A 9,390-nucleotide genomic window follows, 5' to 3' on the forward strand; every position below is an offset into this window, starting at 1 on the left:
ACGGTAGAGGTGGTAGGTTGGTGAAGAGGGAGGAGGGAGATTAGGGTAAAGAGACTAGAGAGAAGATATAGAGGCAAGAAACTAATATTTTAATACCATAATGATTTTGGTTACCATCCACACCTTTATAGAGGCTAGCCAACAAGCCAAAATACTAATTATTAACCCTAATTCTAGTGGACTCCCGTCGATCGGGTTCAAATGCCGATCGCGTTCGAACATACAAAAGATATTCTCTATCGATGCGAACTTGATGCAGACGTTCAAAAGCGGCGCTTGAACGTGCCTAACCGTGTTCGATTGTGCATTTCACATTCTTTGTTTTTGGGAACCTGATGCAAGTGTTCGCAAAGACGTTCGAACGTGCCTCTAACTGTATTCGAACATGACTTATAGAAAATTTATTTTAATGAAAGTAAATAAATGATGCAATAAGAAAAGACTCTAACTATGTGTATCAATGGCATAATTACCTATGACCATAAAATACAATGTATTTAAGTAAATTATCTCCAATCTACTAAATGTATACTCTAATACCTAAATATGCTTAAACTATCATCCATCAATATTATCCATAATATTGGATAGAATGGTAAATACATATTATCTCAAGAACATCCAAAATATTTAATTCATAATTCTCCTTATAGACAAATTATGCCACTAACCTAAACGTACTCATCGTCATTTGATATCCCCATAAAATTTAGGCAATAGTATAAACTCTCTTATTTAGAAGTGCACTGCTAGTATGCTTAAACTATTATACAAGTTACTAAACAAATCAACATAAGAGATTACACTTATCCATATAAGACTATAATATCAACTTGTATTCATAATACATTTTCAAAATAACATATAGCAAATCCGATCCAACCTGTCAATGTTAATCATAATGCAACATCAAGCAAATTTATACACCATTCTGATTCTCCACATTATCTTCCTTCTTAATATGCAATATCTGAAAGGTTAAATTCAAACTACCTCAAGAAACATTCATGATAAAATTTATAATGATCTTTCTATCAATCATTTTCTGAATCCAAATTATTTATTCCTCAATTCACATAATTCTAGTTTAATCATTATCTACTTAATTACTGTCACTACTAGTTTATCGTTCAAAATATCACTTAATGATAACGATATTCAGATTCAAAGACTATCTACTAAGTTCTACTAAGTAATCCAATAATCTCTTCAATATTTCGATAGATATAATACTCAATTCATAATATTAATTCATTGCCACATAATTATTTACTAATCCATCATGTTTGATATTTAATAATACATAAACATAACTTAGATAAATCCACAAAAATATTGTAAATGAACTAAAGCTACTAAGGTTAATCCCCTTAATTGGTCATGCTAATATGATTTGCCAATAAAATAACTAACACTAACTCATTCATATAGATTAGAAGACATCCAAAAATATAAATTACATCCTTACTAGTATATTTTCTATTTTACTTTAGATCAACTCATAACCTTAACTTTGCAATTCATTAAAAGATTAAATTTTCACAAACTATAATGATACTAATCATAAAATCATTATCTCTCGATCAAATATCTTTATCTTAAGACTCAAATGCAAACTTGTAAGTCTTTACAATTATTAGGATCAATCTCATTATTCTAAAAGGCTCGCTCAATAACCTCTAGTAATAGTCGAATATGTAAGCCAATGGTTAAATAAATGTTAATATAATCACTTTCTATACATCATTATCTGTTTATCATCTTGCAATATAATAAACATCCGGCAATCGAGTATCAACTCATCGCTAACAGAGTCTACATGGGTCTCACATAAAGACTTTGGGATCGGCACTCGGTGGAGGTCATGACGGTGGGTTTTGGCGGCAGCGCATATTTGAGAGAGAGAGAATAAGAGAAAGAATGAGAAAGAAAGATTAAGAGAGAGAGAGAGAGGCGGCGAGGCGTCAGCGTTGCGGCTGCAGCGTCGGTAGGCCCACCGGAGCTAGATGGCCTGGCCTAGTTGGCTGAGCCACGCAACCCCAGCCTGCGCCGCGCCAACATGGCACGAGGCTGGCCACGTCGTGCCATGCAAAAATATTTGTTTTCTTTTTTTTTCTTTTAGAGATAGGTTGTTACATGGCTGGCTTGCACTAAGCGCGCCACGCGCCCCTAGTTGGCGTGGTCGGCCTTGCTACCGCTGCCAACACCCCCCCCCCCGCCACTGCCTCTCTCTCTCTCTCTCTCGCAAATATGTGCCGTCACCAGAACCCACCGTTGCCACCTCCACTGTGCGCTGGTGAGCTACTCTCTCTCTTCCCCCCTCTCTCTCTCCCTCTCTCTTCCCCCCTCTCTCTCTCCCTCTCTCTCTTTCTTGCCTTTGGGCTTGGGCTCGTCGAAGCCGAGTCGCCGGTGAGAGGCCAGTCGCTAGATGGCTACTAGCAGCTAGTGCCCTCCCCGACAGCTCGGGTTTGCAGCCCCCTCCTCCCTCCTCATCTCCTCTCTTTCTTCTCTTCCTCTTCTCTTCTTCTTCTTCTTTCTTATTTCTTCTTTCTTCTTACTTTCTTCTTCTTTCTCAGCTTCTTCTCCTTCTCTTTCTGCACTATCGAGCCCAGCACTAGTGGCAGTGTTATTTATTTATTTATTTTCTTTTATTTTATTTATGTTATTAATATTATTTATTTAGGTATTTCTTTCTTAATTATTGCAAATAGATTATTTACATACTAATTATTTTAGTAATGACATATATTTTTCAATATGATTATTATTAATTATAATTAGTATAATTAATAATTAATTAGGTTATAAATGATTACTTATAGATATAGGTAATACTTATATTTATTTATTTATATCTCTATTAAATTAATAGATAGATTTGTAAATTATAATTATTAGATTTACGTACTATTATTGTCATGATATACTTTTTAAGTAATTCTAATAATTTATTATATACTATTATTTTGTAACAAATAAAATACTAGGCTTATTTATTTATTCATTATTTTATAAGGTAAATATTACATGGTCCCTAATTAATCAAGATAGAGTGAGAACCACAACTTAACTATAATTAGGTTTTTTTATCCATATTTTTATTTTTATTTTATTTATAATTATAAATCTAACTAGTTATAAAGATAAGTAGAAATTTTGAAACCTAATAAATTGTCATATTTTACTTGAACGGATACAATTTGATAAATGACCTCGTGAGCTCTGTTAGCGATAAGTTGACACTCGGTTGACGGATGTCAGGAATACGTGATTTGTCTTCTGATCAAATGTGAGTAGTCTTATTCCCTAAATCCCTTTTTCAAATTAGGATCTATTATATAATTATGTATATGTATGTTTTGGCTGCCAGCATGATTATATGATGATTTCAATCGAGCATATTTTATTATGCATTTGATTAGACTAATTTGGGATATGAGTATGATGATAATATGTAGCGATGATTATACTGTTATGACTTTATATCGGAGTGCTTGGAGTGATGATTATGGTAGTTGATATGCGATATCTCGTGACCCATGTTCGAGGTTAGCTGAGTCTGTGTGCATAGATAATCAGACACCTACTGTTCGCCAAGGCATGCGTGTGGCCAGTTACCCTCATGTGATTTCTATTCATTGGTGGGGTACCCGATCTAGATGGATTTAGATATACCCTTAGCGTATGGCAGGGTATGCTTTAAGCCTACAAGCAGGATGTTGTGATCGGGTATTGAATGTTGATTGTGTGTAGTGGTCTAGTATGATGATATTATATTGAGATGTTAGTGATGATGTTGATATTGAGAAATACATATGATTTCATTATCATTTGATATACTTAATTTTCAAGTGGTCATTATGCATCATGATGTGAGTGTATTTATTATTATAACATGGTCATGGTCAGCATGCATCATATGTGTCATATTGAGAGAGTTATGATGATGGTATGACATGGGGATTTGTTTATTCATTGTCGAGAATTATATACTTTTATCAATTATGACATGATATCTACCTTTCATTTATGTACTATTGAGGACACATTCATATACTCATTCATAACTGATACACCTTGTTAGAGTCTTTTCTTATTGCATTAGTTATTTATTTTTATTAAATAAATTTTCTATAGTTCTCGTTCTAATGTGGAAGGGGGTGCATTCGAACGCCTTTACGAACGCCTACATCAGTTCGCGAAAATAGAGAATGTGAAATGTGCATTCAAACACCTACATCAGTTTGCATTGACAAAGAATGCCTTTTGTGTGTTGGGCGCGTTCGAACGTGATCGGCGAGAGTCCACTAGATAGGCAATGAGATATCTTTCTTGCATTAGTACATCTCCTATACCAACACCTGACGCATCACATTCCACAATGAATTTTTTGGTAAAGTCCGATAGCGCTAGAATGGATGCCGTCATCATTGCTGTTTTCAATTTTTCAAAGGCTGAAGTGGCTTCATCCGTCCATCTAAAAGTGTCCTTCAACAAAGAAGTGAGAGGAGTAGCGATCTTGCCATATTTGGTGATGGAGCGTCAATAATATCTGGTTCAACCCGAAAAATCCTCTCAATCCGGTAGTGATAGTAGGAATAGGCCAAGCGGCCAAACATGCAAGCTTTTGTGGATCCGCCACTACCCCATCTGCTTAAATGATGTGACCTAAATACTCCACCTTTGGTACTCAAATTCAGCTTGGTACACCAATACGGTCATCCTCTGAACCATCTTGCTTAATGTCGCAGCAAAATCCTGATATGCCTCTGTCTCAAATCTGCGTGTAATCCTTCTACAAAAATCAGCCCATCCGGTAAATTCAGTACCACGAATAACCGATCTATACTAATGCAATACCGTTCCTTGGAGGTGAAAACTTGCCATCTAGACATTTGCATCTTTCTCTATGTACCTTGACAATCACAATATTGTTCAACTTGAAACACCCAATCCGTTGGATCACCGCATTGGAATTTTGGAAAGTCCGATCATGCAGTTCTCCGCTGAATAGCATTGTCGGGTTCACGAAAGATTCTTGGTTCAGGTATAAACCTTTGTGCATGTTGATCACCTTCTCTGAATCCTCAAGCGCATCCATCACCATCTCCATAGGGATCAACCTCATCCTCAAAGTGTCAATCCTCCTCATTGACGAAGGGTACCGGTACCGCACGACTCTCGTGTTCCACCACCGCTGATCTTGGGTTTTGTAACGGAGGTAGAGGATGATGTGTAGACATAAGTAAGAGGGGATCATTGACACTCATATGACGTAGCTGGACCTGTGGGGTATCGGTTCGATGAGGTCCCACCGCTGGTTCTTCTTGAAACTCCGATCGTCGTCGAGGAGATGACAAATCCAATCAATTCATGACATATTCCTTGAATTCATTGTGATCCTTTTGCATGTTATCAATTCTATGCAACAATGTTTAGAACATGCCCCTAAGTTCATCCAGATTCGCACCCATGGACGTTGATTAACTCGGTCCTGCCTTGGTCGTTCTAAAGGAATCGACCTCACGATTAGGGTCAGCGTAGATTGAGTCTTCTCTTGTCGGTGTGTTCTCCATAGGTCTCCTTGTTGATGTCATCTTTTTTGTTTCAACAATTAATGGAGGTTTGAGGTTCACCTTTCTGTGATACAAAATTGATGGGTTCTCATACCAAAAATAGGCTACACAACAATTCCTTTAAGATCTGGATGTATTATAGGAATTAATCTGCGGAATCATGAGAAACTATTTGTCAAATATTCTCCTTCCGTCGAAAAATTACAAAACTAATTAGGTTAGATCTGTAACTTCCTGATCTACAACTTTCGTATGTATGCTCTTTGTAGATTTGAACAAAAACTGGGATGAAAATATGGAAGAACATGGGTGATGCTGATGGTGACGGGTGGAGTGGATGTTAGGGTTATGGATAGGTATGGAGATGAAGGTGGATTGTGGATGTGATTAAGGGAAGTAGATGAAGGGAACGAAGTGGTCGAGATCCCAAAGAAGAGGGGTGGCTCGACAGTCGAAGGAGATTAGACGTTAAGAGAAACCTTACCAACGGTAAAGGTGGAAGGATTGTGAAGAGGGAGGAAGGAGGGAGTCTAGAGAGAAGATGGGAGGCAAGAAATCAATAATCCAATAGCATTATAAAGTTGGCTGCCATCCATATATTTATAGAGGCTAGCTATAAAGCTTCATCTCTGTATGTGTGAACGCGATGTTGGCGTTAGAACGCGGGCGTTCGAACTCGCTCGACTGCGTTCAAACGCACAATATATGTCCTCTGTATTTGCGAACTTGGTACAGGCATTCACAAGGGTGTTCAAACACAACCCCTTCTGCGTTCGAACGTAACCTACAGGAATTTTATTTTAATGAAAATAAACTACTAATGCAATAAGAAAAGATCCTAACTAAGTGTATTAGAGGATTACATGCAAATTCAAGACAGCGACATATAACGATTTTGCTACCACATTAAGCAAGATAGTCAGAGGATAACTGTTTTGGAATATCAAGCTAAATTTGAAAGGGTCAGTAGTCGTTGCGAGCCACCTTGGTCCGAACCTATATTGGTGAGCACATTCATTTCAGAACTGTGGGAGGAGATACAAGTGGATGTTCGTGCTCTTAGTCCTACCGCATGAATAATAATTTTTGGCCTCTACTACTTAGGTATGTTTCAGTATTCTTTGACGATATTTTGGTATATAGTAGGACTAAAATGGAGCATTGGCGGCATTTGGACGATGTGCTAAATTTGTTGAAGCAAAACTAGCTAAAGATTAAGAAGTCCAAGTGCCTATGAGGATGATAAGCTCTGATACCAAATTGATGGATTCTTGTACCAAAAGATCAGCTATGGAATAATTCTTTAAGATCTAAATTTATTGCAGGAAGTAGTTCACACAACCATGGGAACATATTCGTCAAATATTCTGTGGTAGTCAAAAAATTATGAAACCAATTGAGTTAGATCCATAACTTCCTAATATACAACTTCGTATTTATGCCCTTTCCTAATTTGAACTGTAGCAAGGACAAAAATACGGAATAACGTGGGTGATCGTGGTGGTGATGGGTGGACTGGATGTTAGGGTTTTGGATGCGTATGGAGATGAGGAAGACTAGAGAGAAGATAGGAGGTAAGAAATTAATAATCCAATTGCATAATTAAGTTGGGTGCCATCCACATATTTATAGAGGCTAGCTAACAAGTTCTAAAACAATATAAAACCCTAATTCTACCGGATTCCCGTCGATTGCGTTCGAACGCACCCGATCGTATTCGAACGCACTCAAAAAGCTCTATCTCTAGATGTGCGAATGTGATACAGGCGTTCGAACCCGGGCATTCAAACTCGATCGACCGCATTCAAACGCACAATATGCGTTCTCTGTATTTGTGAACCTGATGCAGGTGTTCATAAGGGTGTTCGAACGCGACTCCTCCTACATTTGAATGCGACCTACAGGAATTTTATTTTAATGAAAATAAACACCTAATGTAATAGGAAAAGATCCTAACTAAATGTATCAAGCCACCATGCTTCCCCTACTTGCCCTTAAGGTGAAAAGTCAAGGAAACGCTCTAAGATATCAGTATCCAACTCCCATGTCGCCTTATCAGATGGCTTGCCAAGCCACTAAACTAGAATCTCTTTCAATCTGGTACCATGTCATCGTCGGCGTCTAGCAAGTACTCGAACTGGCTCTATAATCTCTATCTCCTCCAATGGCTCAAGTAGAACTAATCCTATAATCTCATGATCTTCAATGCGTTCCCTCAGTAATGAAACATGGAAGATAGGATACACTCTCAACCCCTCCGGCAACTCCAAACGATATGCAATCGGACCAATACGCTCCAACACCCGAAATTGACCAAAGTAATGATGTGCTAACTTTTGGTTCTGCATCGAACGTAAGATCACCTGTCGATACAATTGCATCCTCACAAACACCCAACTGTCGATGTCAAACTCCTGCTCCCTTTGGCTATGATCAAAAACTTGCTTCATGCGATTTTGAGCAAGTTTAAGATGAGCACGCAACCTCCTCAATGTGGCGTCTTCATCCATCAATGCTAAGTCCACCTCCGGCCGATCTGCATATGGCATTGGATCAAAAGCGAGTAATGTCGGAGTCGTGCATCCATACACCACCTCAAATCGAGTCATGCCAATGCTGCTATTGTATACGATGTTATAAGACCACTCCGCCCAGGGTAAGAACTCCAACCATCGTCTCGGCATTTCTCCAACAAAGCACCTCAAATACTGCTCAATGCCTCGATTAACCACCTCGGTTTGGCCGTCCGTTTGTGGATGGTAGGCCGAATTGAAATTTAATAGAGTCTCCTACAATCTAAAAAACTCAGTCAAAAAGTCGCTCATAAATACACGATCATAATTTGAGGCAATCGTGTGTGGCATGCAATGTAACCAAACAATATCTCTAACAAAAATTTCAGCCACCAACTTAGCTGAAAACGGATGTGACAATACTGAAAAGTGCACATACTTGCTCAGTTGTCAACCACCACAAAGATAATGGAATAACCACGTACCAGCAGAAGACCCTCTATGAACTCCATAGAAATGTCTTTCCAAACATGGTCCGGTATAGGTAACGGTTGTAGTAATCCAGCCAGTTTTAAGGTGGTTGCTTTAGCCTTTTGATAGACTTCGCAAGCACGGACAAAATTCCTCATATCCCGCCTCAATCCTGGCCATGTGCAACTCTACTCTGAGATATCCTCCTATAAGTCCTTAAGACACCCTCCTAACTAGCCTCTAGAGTTTGGCAAAAGTGCTCCAATAATTTATTACCTCTAATCTTCTCTCTAGACTTCTTCCTCCTCCCTCTTCACCATCCTTCCACCTCTACAGTTGGCAAGGTTTCTTATAACTTCTAATCTCCCTCAACTGTTGAGCCACCCCTCTTCTTTGAGATCTCGACCACTTTGTTCCCTTCGTCTATTACCCTTAATCATATTCACAATCCATCCTTATCTCTATACCCACCCAAAACCCCAACATCCACTCCACCTGTCACCATCACCATCATCCACGTTATTCTGTCTTTTCATCCCTGCTATAGTTCGAATCTATGAATGGCATAAATACGAAAGTTGTAGATCAAGAAGTTATAGATTTAAGCCAATTAGTTTCATAATTTGCTGACTATCGGAGAATATTTGACAAGTATTTTCTTATGGTTGCGTGGACTACTTCCTACAATAAATTCAGATCTTAAGGATTTGTTAAAATAGCCGATCTTTTGGTACAAGAACCCATCAATTTGGTATCAGAGCGGGCGAACCTTAGACCTCCATTAATAGTTGAAATAAGGAAGATGACATTAACAAGGAGACCTATGGAGA

This window comes from Typha angustifolia, chromosome 7, assembly GCF_048772165.1.
Source record: "Typha angustifolia cultivar Huaian chromosome 7, ASM4877216v1, whole genome shotgun sequence".
Lineage (NCBI taxonomy): Eukaryota > Viridiplantae > Streptophyta > Magnoliopsida > Poales > Typhaceae > Typha > Typha angustifolia.